Genomic DNA, 24262 nt, shown 5'->3' on the forward strand with positions numbered 1-24262 from the left:
CTTGGATCTCAAGTCTACCTAAAGTGGTCAAGTTCACTGCCTTGACCTGAAGAACAGTCAGGAAACAATCACAGGAAGGAATACGCTACCAAAGGGCAGGGCATGACCTAGTGTCCCCAAACACATGACTGGCCCGCAGAGATTGTAACACCTAATTTGTTGAAACGAAGTGTCTTTTAGGGACCCAAAGGCATTTCCCTACATTGCAATCAAGTGGAGATTTGGACTAAACCAGGGCAGTTTTGTGGGGGTGGGGTGAAGAGCCTGGGAGCAGTCAGGAGGGACTTGTGTCTGCCACGAAGCCATTGGATAGCTGCCCTAAAAATGGGTCGCGGAGGTGTCCTCAATGGGAGGAGAAACACAGAACAGAAATGTCACCAACCTCATAATTTGGCTGCTTCCCTGGCCCAGCCCTCTTAAACCTATTTCCTGGAGCCAAACTGCAGGTTTAATATCCCAGCTGCAAATTCCCCTGGACATCCTGGCTCCTTAGGGATCCTACCTACCAAGGGTAAAAGACAGAATGAGTCGAGTTTCCTTTAAAGTCATCATCTGGCTTCAGTGTTGACCTGTTTCCTCATTCTAATTTAGTAGGATAAACCCACATACCTTAAAACTATGCCCCGCACCACAGAGGTGCTGTGACCCTTTTAAGTACTGTCTGAAGGGAGGTGAGTAGCTCCCAGCTCAGCCAAATTCCTGCCCGGCAGCACCTCTGTCTCACTGGACTAGAAGTGGGACAGGATACCTCCCTGCCTGTCACTGGATGACCACAGAGGCTAAAGCATGAGCAGAATGTTGAAGCCAAAGTCCTTATTTTTTGGTTAGAGGCAACTGGAGCACATGGAGATAAGTGACAGGTCTCCAGTGTCATCAGCCTGTGTCATAGCTGGGTCCAGAACAGGATTCTCCCATCATTAAATCATACTGACTCTCAAGTGCCTGGCAGAATGTCTCCCTAACTTTAGGCAATAGTCTTATTTTGGAGAAGGGGGAAGAGGTCAATATAGATGCTACATGGCATAAGTAATTCATAGGGAATCAGTTGGAAGACCCTTGCTGTATGCTGCATGTGTATATGAGAGTATATAGGGACTCGATTAATAATATATGGTGGTTTGTGCCTCTGTGTCTCTACGCCTGTATGTGTTCATAAATATTAAATTAGGGTGAAGGGGTCACCAGGGTTGAGGAGATGGAGGATAGGCTGAAGGACTTAACTCCTGGCTCCTGAGCTCTGATACACACCCAGGAGAACCTACCCTCCACACTGGCCCAGGTGTGGGCCGAGATGAGGGCACCACTGCCCTCTACTGTACTGAGAGGTGAATCTGCTCCATACCAGCTTCCCCTTGGCCAGGGTGGGGGTGGGGACTGACTAAAAACCTGCACACTGGTCATGTCTGCCTCTTGAAGTCATTCCCCCACCTTTGATCTTCTTAACTTCAGGTGGTGGAGCAGGAACACTTGGTGCTTGGGGGCTCAGTTCTGAGTATTCAGCCATTGCCCCGGGGCCTTCCCAAGCCAGGTCTGAAGAGGCTGAAAGTTCTGGCAATTCCAACTCTTGTCTTCCTGGTCTTACTGGGGATCAAAGCTTAGACTATCAGAATGCTTCTTAAAGACGAAACCCCTATTGCCTTCGGCGAGTCTTCTCACTTGCAGGCACAGACACTGGGAGGAGAAACCTGCAGACCACTTCCCTGCGACAACTCCGGGCCTGGGCCCTGCATTTGCAGAGTTTATTGGCTGCATTCCCCTGGCTTGCCTCACAGTCTTTAAAACCAGTGAGCTACAGTAGAATGGTCATCATTCTTCTCGCTTAATAGATGGGGAAACTAAGGCCTGGGAGGTTTGCTGTCTTTTGATTGATTTAGAGGTGATTAACTAAGACAGAAACTGTACCTCCAGCTGGAACGGAATTCATCAGGCTTCAGATGAGAACAAATTAAACTTCAAAGTAGCGTCAAACAAGGCATTCAGTAATTAACTGGGTGATATGAGGGCAAATCTAGCTGTGCCACCCAGCCTTGTTCCCAGCATCTCGGGGACCTCAGCATATGACTGATTTCTGAGTTCTAAGACATGTCTGATTTTAATGGGGCCACCAGGGAGCCTCATGGTAGAGAATTATTTAACTAACATTTTTCTTTACATAATAAAATGTTTATAGATTTTTTTTTGGTCTCCAATTTAAAATGAGCTATCCTAATCTATAACTGCGAGGGCAAACATATTTCTGCTTCCCTTTTGAAACTGCAGAAACTGTCAGAAGAACCACCCAGGCTTTGGCAGTCGATGTTTGCTTTGGTGTTTACCCTATGTTAGCTTAACACTTTCTGCTAGCCCAGGCTAGCCCAGGGAATACAGCAGTGGCCAAGGCAGACATGGTCTTGGTGCTCATGAAGCTCACAGCCAATCAGGGGAGAGAGACAAACAGATCAGTGCCCCCTTGAGTATATTAAGAATGTACACTGTGGTAAGTGCCATGAATTGGAACTCTCATGGCAGGTATCTCTCTGGTCAAGGCTTCAAAGAACCTTCCCTGGAATCCACAGACTCAGTGGAGATGGCCCAGCACGTGAACTGAGCCATCAAGGAGGAAAGTACAGGCAGTACCTTCTTTCTTCGGGACCTTCAGTGAACCAAGAAAATCAACATAGCTGCAGTACAGAGGGGAAAAGAAGCCAAGGTGCATTTGGTAAGGCCTGTCTGGCAGAAATTAATCTTTTGGCCGAAAAATACAGCTAGTTCCAGGCAGAGTAGAGATTAAAATATTCCCTACTTCTGAGGAGTCTTTAATCTCTAGTTGCTTTTGTTCCTCCTCTCTCTACCCAGACCTAAGGGTCCTGTGTGTTCACAGCTCTTCCCAGGGCTCCTCCCACCTCAGGCTCTGCTCTGCTGTGTCTTCAGTTAAAATCTCACTAACTCCCAACTAAGTCTCCCACACATGCATGCGCACACACACACATGCGCACATGCACATGCACGCACACACTCTTTTAGCAGATGAGGTCAATGTATGGCACAGCAGATGACACTAGCAAGTGGTGGGCTCTTGACGTACTGAAGCATGCCTGCCCGCTTCATGTTTGAGCCCAGCACCGTGTGACAGACTGTCCTACATTGGAACTGTTCTCCAACCTTACTGTCTAATATAGTGGCCACTAATCATACCTCCCTACTGTGACTCGAAAGTGGAAATTTTCAGTTCACTTTCATTTAAATTTCCATGGTATTTGGTTTGAGTGTGATTCGTCCTCCGCAGGCTCATGTGTCCGAATGTTTGGTTCCCAACTGGTGGTGCTGGTTTGGAAAACTGTGAACCCTTTAAGAGGCATAGCTTCTAGAGGAAGTAGCTCACTGGGGCTGTCAAGGGGTGGCCCTTGAGGTTTCATAGATTAGATCCACTTCCTGTCCATTCTCTTCTGCCACTCTGTCTTCCCCTCCATGATGGACTTGCATCCCTTCTCTAAACCCAAATAACCTTGTCCTCCCTTACGATGTTTCTAGGTGGAAATTTGGTAGGTGATGTGAAGAGTAACTAATACACACACAGCCATTGTGGCTAGTAGGTAACCGAAGAGGGCAGTGCAGCCCTCGTCATGTGTTTCCGTGTTAGAGTATGGCCCAGATATTCCAAGGGACACCAAATCGTTGGATTCTCATTTGAAAATTTCTAATTTAAAAGTGCTGGCAACAATTCAAATGTCAAGATGCATTTATGTCATTGAGAAGACAGAGTAGATAACTTTCTTTCCTATTTCTTCTTTTCAGCACTCCATCTATATAAGCATATGTTTATATATGTTTATGTAGTAGAAGATGGATCTGAAAAGTGGAGAGAATGAAGCACAGTCAAGATTCTGGGACCTGTTATGGATGCTAAATGCCCCCACCGGCTCATATGCTTACAACTTGGTCTTTAGCCTGTAGCACTATTGGGACTGGTGGGACCTTTAGGAGGTGGAGTCTAGTACAAGAAAGTTAGGTTGTTGGGCGCCAGCCTCTTAAGGGGGATGTAAGGGCCCTAGAATGTTAAGGGCCTTCTCTCTTAGCTTTCTTTCTAGCTTCCAAGGATAAGCAGTTTTGCTTTATGCCAGTCTTTCCCCCTATGCGTCCCACTACATGCCCAAAACAAGACAGCCAAGTGACTTTGAAACCATGAACCAAAATAAACTCTTTCTTCCTTTCACACTGACCATTCAGACATTTGGTCAAAGCAGTAGAAACCTATGTAACATAGGACCCCATATAGGACATGGTGCAATAGAAACCTTTGTAACTTAGGACCCCACATAGAACATGGTGCAATAGAAACCTATGTAACATAGGACACAATATAAGACATGTTGGTGAGTTCTCCAGGTTTTCTTTTTATGTCACACGTTCTAGGTGTGCAACCAAAGAGCACACCAGAAACCCTGACAGGCTAACTATCAAAGATAGCTTGCTTTCTCTGCCAAATATCGAGAGAGCACTTCTCAGCATAAGCAGCTTCCTGACAGTGCTTGTCTCTCATCAAATCCTAGGAGAAACTGTGTCGTTCCTCTACCACCAGTGCCAGTGAAGGCCAGGCAGAGAACACGACTCCTGTTCACTGAGGTGGCAGCAGCTCTGCTTGGGTGGTGTCAGACAAAGCCAAGAGGAGAACTGCAACTTTGCTTTTGTGAACTTAGGAACAGCAACCACAGTTCTTCCTTCCACACGCAACTCCACCAGCAGTGGAAACCGCTCAGGTTCTGCTCGCAGCAGTGAGGCTGCCCTTCCCTTTCTGCTGGGCTGCTGCTGGAAAGGCAGCAGAAAGTAAGTATCCCTATGGGCGAGATGTGTGCGGATAGTGTGGCAATGAAGTGGTTACTAATAAGTAAAGGGCCACACAAAAATAAACTCAGGAGCAGTATAGGCAAATGAAATGGGTCCCCTCCACACAAAACAAAGGAAGGCAACAAGATGGGGAGGATACCGGAGAAAAAAAAGAAAGATTGTGGGAAGAAAACAGACAAACAACTACAAAATAGAACAGGAAACAGAAAGCTAAGATTAGTGGATTTTTTTTCTTCACAAGGCTGAGAATGAGTCAAGGATAGCCACTCCCATTGTCCACGTCCAATGTAGCGGTGGGACCACATGAGAGTGATTTAAGACAGAAAAAGAAAAGAAAGGAAGAAATGGTTGTCCTTGGTAGATAGCATGATTGACTGTTTCAGAAGCTCTTAACGAGTCCTCAAAACTAAGTCAGACATGCCATGATTCCTAATAAATGAAATCAGTAAGGTCACAAGAAATCAGACCAACATCAAATGACTTCTGTAGTGGGCACATGGACCCTGCAGCTGAGCAATGCAAGGTACATTCACGCACAAAGAATATTTGGATATGAATCTAAGAAAACATATACAGGACTGCATTCTGAGTGCTGAGGAAGACCACGGAGACCCAATAAACAGAGGTGAGCATGTGCTATTGATTAGAAAACTCAACTTAGTAAAACTTCGCTTCATTACAATTGATAGACAGGTTTAACAAATTCCTATCAGTATTTCTGTAGTGCTTTCCTTTACATTGTGTGTGTGTGTGTGTGTGTGTGTGTGTGTGTGGAGAGTACACATGTATAAGGGTCCATGTACATGTGGAGGCCAGAGGTTGGAGTCAGAATCATCCTTGATGGATCCTCCACCTTATTCAATGAGACAGGGAACCTAGAACTTGCCAAAGTGCCTGCTGTTACTAGCGGGTTTGCTCTGGGGATGCCCTGCCTCTGGTCTCTAAGGCTGAGCCACCATGCCCATTTGGTATTTCCATGGGTCATAGGAATCCAGACTTCTGTCTTTATACTTATGTGTCAAGTATGTCAACCTCTCAGGCACCTTACCAGCCCTGCAATGTGGACATAGATAAGAATATTCCCAAAATGTACATGAAAAGGCAAGAGAATTTGACTAGTTAAGATAATTTTGGAAAAAATCAATCTATCCAATGTTGAAATTTATCATATAGCAGGGGTGTTAAGATTCTGTCTTACACTGGACAGTGGTGACACAGCACTCAGGAGGCAGAGGCAGGTGGATCTGTGAGTTCAAAGCCAGCCTGGTCTACAGAGCGAGTTCCAGGACAGTCAGGGCTACACAGAGAAACCCTGTCTCAAAAAACAAAACAAACAAACAAACAAAGATTGCATCTTAGTTATATTGGCAGAGAATAAACACATAGGTCAATGGGGCTGAGTAGAAAACTGAGAACCAGACCTGCAAAAACAAATCCCAGTGATTTCTGGCAAAAGTTTAAGAGTAATTCAGGGGATGAGAGCCTTCCCCAAAACCTGCACTGGAGCATCTGGACAGTGACAGTAGAACAGCAAAGCAAAACCTCACTTTGTCTCACATTTCACACAAAAGTTAACCTCAAATCAATCATGAACATATATGTAAGATATAAAGCTATCAAACTTTTAGAACAAAATATTAGAGTCGCGGTTTAGGCAGAGTTCTTAGACAATGTGTTACAGCACACAATCCATAAAAAGAAACACTGATAAATGGGGCTTCATTAAAACTGAAGACTTCTGCAAGAGGCTGTTAGGGAGACAGATAGACAAACTGTATATAAATGTGGCTACAGCAGCACATTCAACGGAGCTGGAGCACACAGCACAAAGAGTGCTAAAAACTCAACACAAGAAGCCCAGTTAGAAGACATCTCACTGACAGGATCGATAGGTGGACCTGCAGGCATATTGTCAATGTCGTTAGCCACTGGGGATGTTCCAACAAATCATAATGAGATGCTATGACAGCACCATCAGAGTAGCTAACAATAGAGTAGTGGAATCTCAATTGTTGTCGCTTTGGAGAAACTAGATCACTTACACACTGCGAGTGGGATGGGAAAATGGTCCATTTTAAGAAGCAGTAAAAAAAACAACTACTAAATGTGGGGCTCTGAGAGGTTCTGTGGTAAAGGTGCTTGGTGCCGAGACTGATGACCTGAGTTTGATCCCCCCATGTAAGGAGAGAACCAACTCCTGCACACATGCACTGTCCAGTGCATGAGTGTGCTTGCACATGCACACACACACTACTACTAATGATTATTATAAATTTAATTAAGAATGATCACTTTGAGTCAGGTGGTGGTGGTGTATGCCTTTAATCCCAGCACTCGGGAGGCAGAGGCAGGCAGATTGCTAAATTCAAGGCCAGCCTGACCTACCGAGCGAGTTCCAGGACAGCCAGAGTTAAATAGAGAAAGCTTGTCCTGGAAAAACAAAATAAAAAAAAACAAAACCAAAAGCCAAAAAAACAAATAACAACAACAGCAGAAGATCATGCTGAAGTCATTCGTTCTAAAGGTGATCTAAGAAGCAAGAGCAAAAGGCCAAAATACTGTTCTATCATAATTATTGTTATTGTTATAGTCATTCAGGAAATATCAAGGGGTACGGGATTTATGAGCCAAGAACCATGGATGAAAAATCAAAATACACAAACCACAGCAACAGGCAATATAGCCCATAGTTTACTGTAGCTTTTTCTCATATGGTAGTTATAGTTTCATCTGGTGTTGTAGAATTTTGTTTTGTGAATTTATCCTCAGTGAGACTTTAGAGGATCTCACAAAGCCTGTGTTGACAGGCTTCAGTAACAATGACTTTATACTAATCAGTCTGGGCACAAGGGGGAATTAGCAACTTAAGACAGTTTGCAATAGTAGAAGAGACCATGGGCTCCACCCTCAGCACTGGGGAGAAAACAACCCAAATATGCAAGCAAACCGATAAATAGAAGCTTTGCTTCTTTTGTTTTTCAGGGAAGGCTGCAGAGATTAGCATTCCTGTTCCCCAAGGCAGGCAACAGGGGGATCCTTCCACCTCACAATAATCTAGGTATGAATCCCAGCTGCTGCGCCTTCATCACTATGGGAGTCTGTTGTCTTCTGTTTCACGAGAGGCCTAAATTAATTGCTAAGTTTCTTCTTTGGTTTTTATCTTTCTCTTTTCACTTGTTTGCAAATTGCTTATGATTACCTTCTAGATTTTATTAACGTGTTTAGTGTTTTGCTACGTTAGACACAGCTTCCTTTGCTATTCCAATTACATATTTCAGTTATTAACATATCCTGGTTTCAGTATGTAACCATTTCCAGTGAACTGTGAAAACCTGGCTTCCATTTAATTCCCTTTATCTTTGCCAATTTTCAACACTAGTCTTGGAGGGCTTGTAATTTTATAAAATAAATTTTAAAAATAAAAACTCATCAAGAGGCAAATTCCATTGCTTATAACCCTTAGTTTTTTTTTCTTTCATCTTCCAGGGAGCATTGGGTTTCTGTCTTTTACCATTTCTTCTGTTTGACGAACCTCCCTTGCATTCTTAAGAGATATTCTTCTCGTGATGAGCTTCTACTTTGCTTTACTTGGGGAATCTTGATTTTTCCGCTTTATTTCTGGAGGACGGTTTTGCTGTGTAATATTTATGGTTGGCAATCTTTCCTTTTAGAACTTTAAGAAGATGTTAGCCCATTTCCTCTGGCCTCCATGATGAGAACTATGTTGTCATTCGGCTCGTTTTCTCCCTTAGTTAACTTCACATTTTTCTCTGACTTATTTCAAAATATTTTTCTGTAGTTACCTTCAAGAACTTTAAATATCGTATGTCTTGTTCTGGATTCTTGAACGTGGAGACAGTGTCCATAGGTGGGAAAAATCTCAGGCGTATGTGAGTAAAAACGCTTTCTGGGTTGAGCGGCCTGTCTTGACAGAATTCTTGCTGGTGTCCCCTGGACACTTGGTGTCTCCCGGGGGGGGGGAGGAGAGTCATAATCTCATTGGGGAAGACCAACTCTCCTGGACATTTATTGTGATCGATAAGAGTCCTTTGATTATTTTGTACTGCCATCAAACATGCCTGGTGCTTGACTCCCATTTGATTCAGGGGAGACAGGATGTACCCAGCTCCTTGGTTGGTAGCTACGACGTTGGGAATGCATTTCTCCCATTGGACGGGAGGTCAGGAGAAGCCATTCTCTACCCCTTCTCCAGTTCTGAAATCCCTAACTAGTCCTTCTTTCCATCATCCCCAATCCTTCAACTGTGTCTTCATTCTGTCTGAGTTTATTATAGCTGTCCTTAGCTGGGAGAGCTAGGAAGGAGTAGGTCCACACAATCTTGCCCAGACTGTCCATCCTCTACTCATTTTCAATGTTTGGAACTTGATTATTACCTAATCAAATTAACAGTTTTATTTATAATACTTTTTTTTTACAATCATTCCCATATAAAATTATGCACAGATTTTTAAATATTTCTATTTTCAGTTGGATATGATAGTTGTATAGAATATCTCCACATCTGTGTTTCATGTGTAATAATTAGATAAATATAATTGGCATATCTACATCCTCAAACAAATGCATTTGCTTTGTGTTGGGAACATTGGAAATTCTCTTTACTAGCTACTTCAATATATTCAACCAGTTGTGGTAAGCCATATTATCCTCGTGTGTTCCAGATCACTGGTAAGCTATTCCCTCCTGCCAGCTGTACCTTTATCTCTCCTACCCCTGTGCCCCCCACACCCCAACTCTTCAAAGACACTGGTAAGCACTTTCTCTTCCCTGCTTCTTGAGATCAGCTCTGTAGATTTTTCATGTAAGTGAAAACATGTAATTTCTGCCCTTCAGTCCCTGACTTTTTACTTAACGTAATGCCGCCCAGGCCCATCTGTGTTGCTGCAAATGACAGGCTTTCTCTGTGTGGCTGCATATATCCCACATTTTATTTTATTTATCAATTTGACAGTTGGTTCTATTATCAATCTATTCTCTAGAATCAACTCAAGAAGAGTTGATTAAATACTTGAGTTGATTCTGCTGTGTAGATTTTGTACGATACATTATTACTCATAATTCATCATACATGAGTTTTTTGTGGCTGCAACCCCCCCACTGATTCATTTAATAAGTTCTTTTTCCTTCCCATGCTGGGGACAGAACACAGGTCTCACACATCCTAGGTGAGTGCTCTACTCCTAAGCCATGTCCCCAACCTTGGTAAAAAAATATTTTTAAAGGATTTGAGGAACAGTTATGGCTGGAGAAATTATTCCACAAAGAGTGTTTCTCTGAATGTCTCTAAACTCACTCCCTTCGTGTCTAAAACAAAGTGACCGAATCAGCCTGGCGAGCCAGATGGGCTTCGAAAATACACATGGCTGAAAGGAGGGGATGCTTCTGCCCAGTAGAAGAGATTAGATGGACAGTTTGGAAGGTGTAAACAAGGGGAGGCAAACTTTTGCTGGTAGTTTTCTGCCCAGGTCAGAGAGGGGTCAAGACTGGCTGGGCTGGCTGAAGGGCACCTGTAGCAACTGCCTTAGTGACGGAGGAGGGCACACAGGGGTGGCCGTGTCTGCAGGGTCTCCACAGCAACACCACCCATGCTCCAAGCAGAGGAGCCTGGTTTCCTTAGAAATGATACCCAAAAAAAGGAAGGGAGTTCATGAGGAGTAGGTTTGCCTTGGTGAGGAGTGAAGAAAATTCTAGAAAGCTGAAAATACAGCTTTATTTGGCAAAACTGAGAAAAGTAGTGTTAAGCCATATTACATAAATGGCTTGGAGGGAGAGGATATCTGTAGGTATTTTCATGGTTACCTGGAGGAATTTTGTGTTTTAGGTAGGATATAATAATCCAAAAAAAAAAAAAAACAACAACAAAACTTTTCCTGATTTCCTGATGTAAGTGATTTTCCCCATTATATTTATCAGGTGGCAATTTTCTTCTGGGGGAAAAACCTGAAGGCTAAGAGAACAAGGAGGAGGCGTTTTGCCTGATGTGGAGAAGAGAAGAATTCACCTCTCACCCTCCCCTCTTTGGGTTGCCTGTGGGACCGCCATGTCTCAGCTTCTCAGAGTACAGAATCAGTAATCCTAACCCTCACTAAGAGGGGCTTAAATCGGAAGGGGTTTCTCCGTGAGCAACACTGTGAGAGAATGAACGTGACCAGATAATTCAGATGGGAATTTCAGACTTGGGGGACCGGATGGGAAGTTTCACGTAGAGGAGGTGGCATTTGGGAGGAAGACGCTCTGACTTTGGGTAGGCCTTCAAGAGCGGTTTGGGGATTGTAGAATGTTGAAACAAGCTGCGTGGAAGTTTCCGTTTGCCGCTCCTGGGCACGGCATTCTCTCACTCCACTCGTGAGAACAATCTAGGCTGAGTCTAAGAGCTTTCTCATCCTCAATCCACTGGCGAGCCCTGTGAGAAACAGTGAGGGAGGAGGCAAATGAGGCCAGGGTGGGTTTCATCTCTGTTGCCATGGCGTCTCCATTCCCTGCACACTGTATTCTCTCTAGACACAGTGCTCTGCTTCTGGATCATCACAGATACAGATCCCAGTACTGCAGCCTGGAGGTGTGTGGTAGCTGACCAGCTATTGCTGCTGACCTAGGTCTCTGCTTGCTCTGCATCTTATATTGGCCACAGTGTTATGAGAAATCCTTTTGTTAAACTATATCCAGTCAGCCACTCGTGTGTGTGTGTGTGTGTGTGTGTGTGTGTGTGTGTGTGTGTGTGTGACTGTGTGTGGCTTAGTTTCTTCAATACGCTGACAGACCCACCTGTCTAAGTAGGTGATGTAAAGCATGTATGCTCCTCTTTCTGAATGCTGAGAATTTCTAAGGACGATTCTTCAGAAAGGTAGAAAAACTGGTCAGTACCTATGAGCAAAAACTTGCTTCTTAAAAAAAGTGTTTCTCAGAAGAAATCTCAGTCATTGTTACTTCATTATCAAGAGTAAAGAAACCAGACTGTAAACCAGAAATCAATTCTTGTTTGTATCATCTCCTAAAAATGTAACATTGGGCATCAGTAAGGTAAACTGCAGAATCTCCCCCACACTGAAGAGTATGGAAAAATACGAGAGAAACACCCCAGAATCAGGATCCTTGGGCTTGCTTTGATACATGCAGCCTAGAAAGAAAGACCTCTTAATTCTTTTAAACTTCTCCACATTGATAAAATATAGGGATTAGGCCGTGTGGTTCTTAAATGATCTTTTAGCTCTAATAGGTTGTATTGGGGGCAGAAGGAGGCTGTAATGTAGTTTATGAATAAGGAAGAACTTGTCTATATAGTGAAGACTGGGGAGTGTGGTGCAGGGATGGGGGTACAGGGGTGTGGTATAGGGATGGAGTTACTGGGGTATGGTTCAGGGATGGGGTACTGGGGTGTGATACAGGGGTAGGGGTACTGGGGTGTGGTTCAGGGATGGGGTATTGGGGTGTGGTTCAGGGATGGGGTACTGGGGTGTGGTTCAGGGATGGGGTACTGGGGTGGGGTGCAGGGATGGGGTACTGGGGTGTGGTTCAGGGATGGGGTACTGGGGTGTGGTTCAGAGATGGGGTACTGGGGTGGGGTGCAGGGATGGGGGTACCGGGGTGTGGTTCAGGGATGGGGTATTGGGGTGTGGCACAGGGGTGGGGGTACTGGGGTGTGGTACAGGGATGGGGTACTGCAGTGTGGTGCGGGGATGGAAGGATCAGAGAGTGGGATGTGTGGATGAAGAGGACTAGAGAGGAATTTTCCTTGGATTAGTCTTAAACACAAAAGGGAGGTGAGGAAAGGCACTGAAAAGTCAATTTTGAGGAAACAGAGAAATTTATGGTGTGACTTGGGATGTTGCTTGATGGTGCAGAAGCAGAAAGTAATGGCATCTCTCCATGGTGACAAGAATACCAGCTCCAATTTCAGTTCATACTGGCACCAGAGTCAAGCAATACTTATTTAATGAGCTGTGTGCGATTCTATAAGGAAAAGTGTAGAGGCTCAAAGTTTGGGGACATGGCTCCTCCTAGTTAGTTGTGTAAACCTGACTGCCTTCTTTCTTCTTTAAGTTCTTGAGTGAAGCTAGAGGATACTTTGTGACTATAAGGTCACTTCCACCCTCAACTCCTAGAAGCCTATAATTCAGGCTGTGATCTCAGGTATTTAGGACTTTCCAGAAGGTAGGATGCTGGCTCCTACAAAGCAAGAAGTGGTGTCATAGACTGAGACCAAGGAAAGGACACAGGCGAGGGAGAAGCAGTAGTCACCAGCACCCCTCCCCGAGCTTTCTGTTATGCTCCAATGGCGTCTTCGTTTGGAAGAATAGTGCCACATGCATGGCCCTTCGTTGTAGCGATTGACAAACAGCCAGGGATTTCTTTCTGTCCACAACAGACGAAGCTTTTGTGGGACCTACAGCACATATGAAAATATAAAACACAAAATATCTTAATTTCTAAAGTTTATAAGGCACGTGGTTGTGTACACACAGTGTTTGGGCTTCTCCTGGAGACTGTAAGGTGCCCCATCTGCAGAAGGGGACTGAAGCTTCAGCTGACTAGTCTCCTAGAGGACTTCCATCCAGGTGCTGGGAGAAGCCCATGCTTCATCTCTTCTAAAGTCATACAGGCTGTCCAACTTGAGTTAGCACACGGACTAGAATTAGAATTGTTATCTGCCACTTTATGCTAAAAGATTCCCAAGCCTGCATGTGGTGTGACACACCCATTTCTGCCTTGCATGAGGACTGTGAAAGAGCTGTCAGCAGGGAGCTCCCAGCGCCTGGCTTCCCGGGACTACCAGAACCCTACCATCATGGAGAATGTATGGGGAACAAAAGGCCATGTACAATATAAAGGAGACCTTGGGGACTGTTTGTTACCACAACGTACTTTGGCCCAGCCTGACTGTAACAGTGAGTGCTCATGTACTTTCTCAGGTAGCGTGGAAATGCAAATCGCTCTCAGAAAGGCTAAGTGTCTTCAGGAAAGGGCAATAGGTGGCCAGCCTGCAATGGAGCCCAGACAGCTTGGCAAGTGTGGTCCAGTACTCATTCGCTAGGCACCCACATTTCCCATTTCCTCCATTTCTCTCCCTGTGACCCCTAGTGAAGTCTCGATGTCCCTGGAACAAATGCTTCACATCCTTTTGCACAGTCCAGCTAGGTCTCTGCAGAGAAACATTATCATCAGACAGATAAAAATCCCCAGAGAAGGGCCTCAGGTTCTCTTTTCTGGAATCCAGATGAATTAGAAAAGGGTGTATTTTGAGTATAAAAAATGCACCCACAAACACCTCGTGTATTTCAGACTGTAAGCTATACATGCATAGGGTATGTTGCCAACCACACCCTACCCCATGGAAAACTGAGTCTTGAGAGAAGTTGCTTTAGTTTAAGTTCTTAGTGACCAATAGACTCAAACCAATGGACTTAGGGAAAACAGGTATCTCAAGGAAAGACTCATTCCAGGGAAGCGTAATAAAAACCTCTAACTGCACTCTGCTTCCAATGTCCAGGGCAAAATGGGGGAAAGGGATTCCCATTGGTTGAAGGTGGTTGATCCAGGGCACTGATGGAAACATATCAGGACTCCTAGCAGCTTATCTGGAGGGGGATCAATAGGCTTGAGCTGAAACAAGGCCCATCGGGAAAGTGAAGAAATATTGCCTGCGGAATTGCACTGGACAGCATCTCACAGGTCCTGTCAGCCGCCTGCCCTGTCCTTGATTCAGGAAGACTTTGTCAGATTGAAATTGGCATGCTGGAGAAGCTATCAGACAAGTATGACTTCCTCTTTGTGAGAACTGAAGCCTGTGAACCCTATGGAGGGCTTGAGAATCCTTTTACCCACAGGTAGGAACTTGAGAGCCAAGTATTCTACTAGAAGACACTTTTCTGTTGGCTTAGGCCTCTGCCCCCATACACACTTCTCTCTCTTTCTCTCCTTTCTGTTTTTTCATTTATTTTTATTTCCCCAAAGTCTATCATTTCATAAGGTTTTTCCAGACTCCATCTCCTTAAAGCATACTTCAGAGAAACTCACAGAATCCGAAACACAAGCTAGACCAAGAAGCAAGCCTCAGGAAAATTGGATATGTTTTCTTTTCACTACTCCTTTCTCCTAAAAATAAGTAAATTTCAACACCAAATCGTTCTTCATTAATAAAATAATACCCCATTATCCAGACTAGTGAGGAAAAATATAGTGTTCTGTTAAAAGGAGGCCGTTATTTAGACTTCAAGCAGATTGTCAATGCCTGGCTCATTACAATTCAGAGAAATGTATTTAGAAGGCTGAGGTTGTGCTTCTGGCATTTTCGAAGGTCCATTGTGGGCTGGTGGGTTCATTAACTTGTTATGTTCTGAGTGAATCTCATTATTTAGGACACCAACTGGGTGAATATAGGAGGCTGAGTTGAGCCTTTGCTGACACGTGGAAACCCCTGACGGGGGGATTTATATATATAATCTGTCTGATGTACGCTTGATTTCTTTGACATTTCTCTCTTTCATAAGAATAAAAGGCTGAGAAAAAAATGTCTGTTTATTTTAGATTTACTTTTGTTCGGGTTCCGGGAAGCAGGAGACTTGTAATCTTCTGGCTTCTTACTGTCTTTCCAGCAATTTCCCCATCTATGATTTCATCCATCTTTCTAGCATCCTAGATGGCTAGAAACAGACAGCACAGCCTCATTCCTGCAAGTGGAGCGCTTGTCATAAGGGAAGTGTATTCTATTCTGTCTCCCAAGCTAGAACTCCTCTGTGTCTTCATCCGTTGCTTTGTGTCAAGAACTCAGGGATACAGAATCCTCTCTTCTTCCTAGGACATGTCCTAGCTCTCTAACACCTGGGCCAATGGTTGCAATCAGGAGGGCTCTTTTCTAAAGAGGAGCATGGTGTAAGAGAAACATTTATTCAGAAGTTGGAAGATTGAATCTCACATCCTAGCTTCACCTAAAACTTCTTAGCCTTCTGCCAGGAGCCACATACTCAGATTTCCCTGAGCCCAGTCTCCCTCCTATAAGATGCCTTAGTCATCCCGCCCTGCCAACTGGGAGAATGTCTAGTGGGGAACAGACTGCAGTTGCTGGCAGGAAGACTTGCAGGGCTATCTGGATGGGAGAGATGCTCCTTTCCTTGTCTTTTGGTCCCAATGGTGAGGTTTCTTTCAGAGAGTCTGGCGCTGGGAGGGAGGCGTTTTGAGATTTGCCTGAAGTTTAGGAGTTTGAAAGCATCTGGCTGTCCAAAAATGAAGCATCTGTGAACTTGAACCCACAGAAGCTCAAGCTCATCACTAAATAGAAGGTTGGCGTGATATCTAGGTCAGACTGGGATAGACACACGGGGAGCTCCTAACCTTACTCCTCTGGCCTGCTCTCCCCATGCAGGTGGTCCAGCCTGTGTAGTTTGCGAGCCCTTAGAAGGTGCTTCTGTGCGCACTCATCACCGTGCCTTTCTGACTCCATCATCAGCCTTGTTCTAAAGAGCTCTGAGCAGCGAAAGAAGTGGTCTAGCCATGCCGCCCACCACAGCAACTGCTAGCCACAGGTAGGTACTGAATACTTGGAATGTGGCTGCTGTGATGGAGCCACCGAATTGTTAATTTAATTTAATCAACATCGGTTAAATAGCCACCTGTGGGCACATGGACTGGAATCCTTTTCATTAAGTTTCAGTATGCAGAACACTGTTCAGTTGCTTCTGTGTTATTATTATTTTGAAGCAAGGCCATATGGCTAAAGATGGGTTTTGGCATGTGTGTGGGGACAAGGAAGGGGAGAGAAGAGGATGCTTGCCAGCAAGGCCAGCTTGGTGGCTCTCAGGAGACCTCTAAGGGAACATCTGGCTCTGTCTTCAGGTCCAGAAATGCGGTTTTTCAGGGCTTAGAGAGTCAAATTGAACTTTTGAGGCGGGAGCTCTTTAATCAAGCTCCCCAAATGGATGCGTTCAGCCAGAAAGCTAACATGTCAATGTGCAGGGAGTCTGGGAAGCTCCAACTGCTAGGCACTGGGTGAGGGAAGGAAATTCGAGGTCTAACACAGAGGTAGTTTGATGAGTGTGCATGCCCATGGAGCAAGTGACCTGAAATCACTCAGATGGCTGATGGGCGTGTGGTCATTGCACAGTGAACCTTACGCATCCTGGGAGGGAGGCAGCTCTGTTCCTAATGGCAACCCCTCCCTCCCCATGTCCCTACCCCAGAGTGATTTGGTAGTTATCAGCAGTTTTGTTTTGTTTCACTTTGTTTTATTTTTAGACAGGGTCTTGCCAGAGGCTTAGGTTGGCCTTGAACTTGCAACCCTCGCGACTTCAGTCTTTCAGTGCTAGGATTATGCTTGTACGCCACCAAGCCTGGCTATGGCAACAGGTTTGCTCTTGACTCCACTTTCTTTTCTAAGTTTTTGGGATTGTTTTAACGCCATCATCTAAGAAACCTGTAAACTAAAAGCTTTCCCCTACAGTCAAAGCACAACTGTGTCAATATAGATATCAGATTCCAGCCTCTGTTTCAAAGACAGCTGTGCTTTTAGAACTACGTCCACACCTGGTGACAAGAATGAAGGTGCTCTCAGCATACGTAAACCTCACATGATCTCATATGATTCTCTTCCTAATACCACTGCACAAAGAATCAGGTCTCAGTGTAAATTTGGGGACAGTTGACAAACATTCAGTCTGTTCTACACACTGATGCGTTCTTTAGCTGTATCACACATATAGCCAGGTCCCTGGCTTTCACTGCACACTTTTAGGGGAATGTACTTTTTAAAAAATTACTTAGATTGAACAGTCCTGAGTTGGTGTTACATTTTTATTGGTTCAAATCCTTGGTGGCCCAAAATACTGATTGCCTCTGTTGCCTGTGAGCAACTGCATATTGGTTAGACATCAGTAGCCACATGGGCCCCTTGATAAGAATTTTGGCATAAAGATTGATCACTGAAGTACTTCTTGGGGCCCATGATGGAGTGGTTGCTGTGGCACACTTGGTAATGGATAATGTGGTTCAGATTGTGAGTAGACATGCTGGCATGTAGACCCAGAGACACCAGGTCTTCTTGCTAAAGGAAAAGTGAGTATCTGGATATTACTATGAAGTCTGCTGTTTGGATCATGAGGTGTCTCCCAAAAATACTTGCTTAATGGTCTGGTCTCAGGCCTGTGACACTATTAGGAGGTGGTGGGGCCTTCAGGAGATTGGGTTTAGTGGAAGAAGGTCAGGTCATTGGGGGGGGGGTGCCCTTGAGCAGGACGTTGGGACACTGGCTCTTCTTGTTTTTACCATTTTCTCCCTCTCTTCTCTCACCTCCTCCTTCTCCTTTTCTTTCTTTTCTTCCTCTTCCTTCTCCTCCTTTTCCCTCTTCCTCCTCCTCTTCCTCTTTCTCCTTTTCCTTCTTTCCGGTCACCTTGAAGTGAGCAGTTTTGTTCCACCACATGCTCCCTGCCTTGCCTCAGGGTCCTAAATAATGAGACCAACCAAACATGGTTGACTCTGAAACTATAAGTCCGAATAAACCATCCTTATCTCAAGTATTTTATCACAATAATGGAAAGGTAGCACATCTACTAATTTTTCAAAGATAGAAACTGATTCAGTTAAAATGTGGAGTAACATGCCACACTGGTAGCCACAGCCTATGGCAAAATATAGACTAATAGAAATGGAATAATTTAAGATGTGAGAGATAGCTAAGAATGGGCCTGAGCCATTGGCCAAACAGTTGTAATTAATATGGTTTTGTGTGATTATTCCAGTGTGGGTGGCTTGGAAATGAAAGTGCAGTCTCTATGTATACTTTGTTTTGTAGATGGCTACTTCTCCTGCACCTACACGTGGCTTTTTGTGCATAGGCATTCCAGATATCTTTCTCCTCCTTTTTCCCCCCTTCCTCCTTCTTTAAAAAAATATTTCTATTTTTAAAGGTTTTATTAGTTCTTTGAGAGTTTTATACATATTTTGATCATACCTATCAGCCCCCACAATTCTTTCCAGATCTACCTTTTCCTTCTCTACCCACTCAACTTTGTATCCTTAAAAAACAAAACAAAACCGAAAACCAATAGGACCAACTTGGGCTGCCTAAATATTCTTGTATATATGGTCTTTTACTGGTATCTGGTTGATTTCCAGGGGCTTAAAGAAAATTGTCTTTTCCTTTCCCGGTAGCTGACAATTGCCAATAGCTCTATAGCTAGGGTGGATTGCATGCTCAACTCCCATCTCTATGCTGGGATTTGGTCCAGCTTGGCCTTGCATTGGTCTTATGTCTGCTGTCACAATTGCTATGAGTTCAGCTGCCCACCATGTCTGGAAAATATTGTTTCTTTGTAGTCACTCACAACATCTGGCACTTATACTCTTTTCATCCCCTCTTCTACAATGATCCCCAAGCCTTGGGAGGAGGGGATGCAGTATACACGTTCCATTTAAGACTGAGAATTCTACAGATTCTTACTTTCTGCACCTTCGCCAGTTGTGACTCTCTGTGTTAATCAGCATCTAATATTAATAGAAGCTTCTCAGATGAGGGATGAGAGATGCATGCATTGGTGGGCATGATGATAAATCATTAGTAGTTTATTTAATACTGGCCTATTAACCAAAATACTAGTAATAGGTTCTGCCCTAATGTTCATGACCTGTCTATCCATAGGTTCTTGGCCCAATAATAGTGCCAGATATGAGTTAAATCCAATCAGAAAGGGGTTGGTTACTCCCATTATATTTGTGCCACTATTGAACCAGTGGGTTAGTCTTGTCAGGTCATTAATTCTTATAGTTTATAAGTACCTGGGCATAGTTGATGGTTACTTTTCTTCTCTGGCAGCATGCATAGCACCTCGCAGCATGATAAAAGCTAGTCAGTAGGGATGAAGCTTTTAGGTCAGTACCAGTTTTATTTCTCCACATCCTATGACTCAAGTATAACTAGAGGCCTATAGTGTTCTGACACTGGGATTTTTATTTTGTTAGCTTCTGGTATCTATTAAGGGCATTGCTACCCCTTTATAGGGTAGCTCCATTTTCTCTTTGTGTGTGTGTATGTGTGTGTACATGCTTGCATGTGAGTGCATGAATACATGTGTGTAGAGGCCAGAGGTGAACAGGTGAACATAGGGTGTCTTCCTTGCTCATTCTCCATCTCATCTTTCAAGACAGGGTATCTCACTGAACATGTGTTCTCTAATTGACTAGACTGGCTGGTCAGTGAGCTATTGGGAATCTGTCTCAATTCGCCTCTGTACTGTGGTTTGTAAATGGCTATCTTCTCTCTGTGCCTACCTACCCCTCGTGCACAGGTATCCCAGATATCTATCTCTTCCTATTCCCTATCTCTCACCCTCCTCTTTTTAAGAGATGTCTAGCCATACATTTTTTTTTAAAAAATCACAGATGCACACAAGCATGTCCCGACTTTCTATGTGGGTTCTGGGAATTTGAACTCAGGTCCTTATACTAATATAGTAAGCAGTTTACCCAGTGAGCCATCTCCCCAGCCTTTTCTTCCACTTCATATAGGAGCACCTCTTATATGAATTAAATCCTACCCTATGGCCTTGCTTAATCCTACTTACCTTTCTAAGCAGTTATTTAGGGGTTAGAATTTCAGCATTTGCATCTGCCAGGAAAAAAAAAATCTATCTTTTACAATGATAATACAATCTGTGCTTTGTTAACAGGTCACTGAGCAAGTCCATTACTCCAACCTGTCTTTCCTCTTGCTCTTCAGGGTCCTTCTTTCCTCTGCCTTATTTCATCCCACCCTGTGCTTGGTCTCCAGTCTCTGTGGATGGAACCAAAGCTTCCCTGCTTTTTTCCTTTGCTTAGGCCTGGCTCATAAGGAGTCTAAGAATGGATTTGGAAGAATTGGTCATGTCCTTTCTCTCAAGGTCACATCTCTTGTCCTCCAGCCACTGTCACCAGGTTCCCCTTCAAGCTGTTGGTGGTAATACTTCCATGATTACTGACCACAGGACCTAGCGCCAAGCCCAGGACTTCCGTATTCCCTACCACTCTTGAGAGTAGTCTCTTTGTTACACTAAACTCAAATCACTCAGCCTGTGGGCACTGGGGCCTGGACTGGCATTGCCATGGTAAGAAGTCCCATTGATGGGTCATCCTGCTCACTCTCTCTTGAAGTCTCACTCTCCTTACTCAGTTTCTAGACAGCTCTGCCTCACCCTGAGGCTTGGCTGGCTTCCCTCAGGCCACATGCTTTCTTTCTGAGGTCAACCGCACCATGACTCTTGTTTTCTGAATGCGCTTGCTAGCGTCTACCACAGTTTTCTTAGAAGAAAGAGCTGGTTGGCTGGTATTGCAGTGAAATGTCCCCTATAGATTTGGATACCCGGACCTAATTGGTGTCACTGTAAGGTTGTGGAACTTTGTAGGTTTCTTGTTGAAGGAAGTGAAGGCCTTGGGCCGTTGTAGCCCAGCCCAGCCCGCTTCCTATTGAGCTCCGCTTCTGTTCCACTGGGATTTGAAGAGGTACCAGCTGCACACTCCTGCTGCTCTGGAGCCACCTGCCTTTGGGCCTTCCTCTCCATGATAGCTATGTCCCTTCAAACTGTGAGTCAAACACAGGTCCTTCCCCTTTAAGTTGCTTTTTGTCAAGTATTTGGTCCCCGTAACCAGAAACGTAACTGCCCAGATAAAGAGATGATGGTGTTTTGAGTACCTGTACCAAGCAATCAGGCGTTTACTTAAAGAAGAAAGGATGGCTTTGGCCAGTTTCTTCTCATGTTCACAGACCTCTGTGGGCACAGCAGGTTTCTTTCTTTCTCCGCATGTCTACACTGACATCGCTAGCTCCTTATAGTGATGTTCCACAGAAGATTCAGACACAGCCCTGGGTATTGATACAGATGGAAATCAATGCATGTGTCAAAGTCGGTAATGCATTCAACATCCGGAGAGAGCGAGGGAGACAGCTCCATGGATGATAATGTAACGTGAGATAGGGGTGAATGAAAAAGGTACTTCAAGAGCCTGTCAGCTGCAGAGCCTCGGTGGCAGAATGGGAAGGTATTTAAAGGCGAGAGAGCAGGCCTCAGGCAGCCTGGCGTTGAGTTACAGTTCTTTGCAGCTCTGCTGTGTCAGGCGAGACACTCTATTTCTTGAACTTTTGTTTCCTCGGCTGTAAAACGTAGGCTGTAATAGGTTGTCTTGTCAGTAATAAATGACATGTAATGCCAGTAATGGGCTTTGTCCAGTACCTGGCCTCTCCTGAGAGCTTAATTCTAGCTTTAGGGATTTAATCAAAGGTCTCGGGGATTTAATCAAAGGTCTCATGCGTGGTAGTAAGTGCTATAGCACCAAACTATATCCCTGAGCCTTTTTCCTTTTTATTTTGAAATAGGTTCTTTTTCTTTGTGATGATTCTCTCTCTCTCTCTCTCTCTCTCTCTCTCTCTCTCTCTCTCTCTCTCTCCCTCTCTGTGTGTGCTAGCGTGGAGATCAGAGATTAATCGCAACTATCATTCCTCAACAGCTGTCCACCTTGTCTTGAGCTAGAGTCTCTCTGGGATCTGTGGCATACAGATTGGGGTAGACTGGCTGGTCGCAAGCCCCAAGGATCTGTCTTTCTCTGTTTCCCTCAACTGAACTCAGGTCCTCATGATTGTGTGCCAGACATTTTGCTGAGTAAACTATCTCCCCAGCCCCTAACAATTAGACTTGATTGTCATTTAGGCAGGAGACATTTAGGAGACAAACTCTGGGCGTGTTTGTGAGGAGGTCTGGAGATTGGTTAACAGAGATGGGAAGCCCTACCCTAGGTCGGGTGGCACCATGCCATGGGATGAGACTTAGAACCAACAAACAGAAGGGAGATGGGTACCATGCTGCTTCTAAACATGTTTATTTATTTATGGGTATTTTGTCTTCATGTATGTCTGTCACCCACAGTGCATGCCTGGTGTCTGATGAGGCCCTGGAACTGGAGTTACAGACTATTGTGAACCACCATCTGGGTTCTGGAATTGAACCCAGGTCCTCCGGAAGAGGAGCTAGTGTGCTTAACTTCTGAGCCACCTCTCTAGCTCCTCTCTCTGCTTCTTGACTGGGGACTCACTGTGGCTACCCACCTCATGCTCTGGCCTCAATGCTGAATGAGCTAAATTATCTCCAACTGAGCCAAAGTGAACCCTTCCCTCCTTCAGTGCTTTTGTCTTTTTGTTAGTTTGGTTTTGTCTCCCACCAACAAGAAAAGTGACTAGTACATTTTTAGTAAGTTGCCCAGGCTGGCCTTGAACTCATTGTAGTCAAGGAAAGCTTCTAACTTGTCACTTTCCATTTTATTAAATGAGATTACAGGCCTGGACATCCAGGCCCTTGCTTCACTTGTAATTTAGCAAAGACTATACAAAGAAATGGGGATTTTGGCAGCCTTGAATAATGGGGCCAGTTTACGGGGAGAGGTACATGATTCTAGAATGCACATAAACATAGATAAAGGCTCAAAATAAGCATGATAGAAACTATTAACCTAGCATTTATAAGGGTTTTTTTTTTTTTTTTTAAGGAAAAACATTAGGGAAAGTTGGCAGAAGTCATACCAAGAGCCATGCCACTTAATACCAAGTGATGTGCTTGTAGATATTTTATAGGTATTGAAGAGTCACTAAAAGGTACGTGTGTGTGTGTGTGTGTGTGTGTGTGTGTGTGTATGTGTGGTTGTGGGCAGGTGGCTGGAGAGGTGACTCAACCACTAAGAGTATTGGCTACTCTTCCAGAGGATTCAGGTTCTGTTCCCAGCACCCACAAAGTGGCTCGCAACTGTCTGTAATTTCTGTCTCAGGGAATCAAATGCTCTATTCTGGCCTCCTTGGGTACAAGGCATGCATTTGACACACAGATATACATGCAGGCAAAACACCTATATACATAAAAATAAATAATATTTTGAATCAGAATCTTTCTATGTAGCTCTAGCTGTCCTGGAACTCACTATGTATAGCAGGCTGGCCTTGAACTCACAGAGATCCACCTGCTTCTGCCTCCCAAGTGCTGAAATTAAAGGCATGTGCCACCATACCTGGCCCAAGATAAATAAAATCAGAGAGAGAGAGAGAGAGAGGGAGAGAGAGAGAGAGAAGGGAAAGGAACAAAGTGGAGGTGGATCTGGTAGGAATTAGGAAGAGGAGTGTTATAAAATATGATCAAAATACATTGTATTCATGCATATGCTTCTCAAAGTATTCATAAAAATATATATTGAAAAAATAAGGAGAGTCAGGTGTGGTAGGGGAATGCCTTTAAACCCAGCACTTGGCAGGCTGAGGTAGGCAGAACTCTGTCAGTTTGAGGCCAGCCTGGTCTACATAAAGAATTCCAGGCCAGCCAGGGCTACATAGTGAGACTCTGCCTCAAAACAAAATAAAGCAAAACACCCCGCCCCAAACCCAAGGGGGCCAGACAGATGGCTCAGCAGTTCAGGATGCTTG

At 44.4% G+C, this 24262-nt stretch overlaps 2 long non-coding RNA genes across 2 annotated transcripts in view; both read left to right on the forward strand.

Annotated features, from left to right (window-relative positions):
• LOC121446776 overlaps nucleotides 1-2536 on the forward strand; it is a 132310-nt gene extending 129774 nt beyond the window's left edge. Inside the window, exon 4 of the long non-coding RNA XR_005974128.1 lies at nucleotides 2509-2536. This is a non-coding gene — a long non-coding RNA (uncharacterized LOC121446776). The remainder of the gene's footprint in view (nucleotides 1-2508) is intronic.
• A 2039-nt stretch (nucleotides 2537-4575) lies between these two features.
• LOC121447540 lies at nucleotides 4576-23409 on the forward strand. The gene is made up of 4 exons (XR_005974188.1): nucleotides 4576-4803; nucleotides 7807-7882; nucleotides 16205-16364; nucleotides 23341-23409. It is a non-coding gene; the product is annotated as an uncharacterized LOC121447540 (long non-coding RNA).
• Nucleotides 23410-24262: the final 853 nt, after the last annotated feature.

Source organism: Microtus oregoni, unplaced genomic scaffold (genome assembly GCF_018167655.1).
Source record: "Microtus oregoni isolate MIOR12 unplaced genomic scaffold, Mior012 000004F_ref0000308, whole genome shotgun sequence".
Lineage (NCBI taxonomy): Eukaryota > Metazoa > Chordata > Mammalia > Rodentia > Cricetidae > Microtus > Microtus oregoni.